The 1,141-nt window shown below is 42.3% G+C and overlaps 1 non-coding gene across 1 annotated transcript; it reads right to left on the reverse strand.

Annotated features, from left to right (window-relative positions):
- Window positions 1–469: 469 nt before the first annotated feature.
- On the reverse strand, window positions 470–576 carry LOC133286235 (small nucleolar RNA R71). Its single transcript, XR_009748103.1, has one exon. It is a non-coding gene; the product is annotated as a small nucleolar RNA R71 (small nucleolar RNA).
- Between the last annotated feature and the right edge of the window lie 565 nt (window positions 577–1,141).

The raw sequence follows: 1,141 nt of genomic DNA on the forward strand, positions 1-1,141 counted from the left end.
TCCTGAGCCAGAACGTACACTCCATAGGAGAAGAAGGAACCTCAGGGAAGAATTTCCTGAAAACATGGTTGATCACAATAATAACAATGAAGAGGTTCCCCATGAATAGAACTTCAGAACTTTGGCAGCTCCTTTCAGGAACAGACCAGATAGGGGAGTAATCCTTCCCCCTGTAGCACCAAATTTTGAACTAAAACTTATCATGTTCCACATGATTAGGGAAGCAGGGGTCTTCAATGGACTCCCTGCAGAAGATCCTTACACACACCTCACAACATTCCAAGATATTTGTGATAATTTTAAAGCTGAGGGTGTAACAGAGGAGAGCATGAGAATGAGGTTGTTCCCTCACTCCTTGGGCTTAAAAGCTAAAACATGGATGAAAACTCTCACCCCTGGATCAATTCACACATGGGAAGAACTCTCTAACAAGTTTATAGAGAGGTTTCTCCTTATGTCTCGACAAGCTGATGTTAGAGCTAAAATCTCTAACTTTAGAATGTTTCATGGAGAAAATCTCTATGAAGCATGAGAGAGATACAAGGACATCATAAGAAAATGTCCAAACCATGGGGTAGAGAGTTGGGGAGTGTTACAATCTTTCTATAAGGGACTTGACCATACTTCTTAATCTCACCTAGATTTTGCTGCAGGATATTTGTTTATAGGAACACTTGAATCAAGGTACAAAATCATAGAAGGGACTGCTGAAAGATGTCTCCAATGGCCAATAGACAGAGTGAACCAGTAAGGAAGCCAGACATGCTAGAACTGGATAAACAAACAGCCATGGAAGCCCAGCTGGCATCACTCATGAATGAAGTGAAGAACCTGAGAGCTGACCAAGCAGCACTAAGGATGGAAGTCTTACAACTCACAACAACTGAAACAGAACCATGCTCAGCCTGTGGTGACCTTAATGACTCAACAGACTGCCCATCCACTGTATTGGTGTGTTATGCAGAAAATTTTGGCAATAGGAACTTCACCAGAGACAATCAACAAGCAGGACGAAATACACATTCAAGCCCTGGAGGAACTATCATTAAGGATCAGAACCACAACACAAAATGGAGGCCACCCATTAACCAGAGACCATTCAACAACAATCAACAGCAGTATCAGCAAGGTAGCAGCAGTG

The sequence above is a fragment of the Gastrolobium bilobum genome, unplaced genomic scaffold (assembly GCF_033153095.1).
Source record: "Gastrolobium bilobum isolate Gb01-03AN ecotype WA unplaced genomic scaffold, APGP_CSIRO_Gbil_v1 utg150300, whole genome shotgun sequence".
Classification (NCBI taxonomy): domain Eukaryota; kingdom Viridiplantae; phylum Streptophyta; class Magnoliopsida; order Fabales; family Fabaceae; genus Gastrolobium; species Gastrolobium bilobum.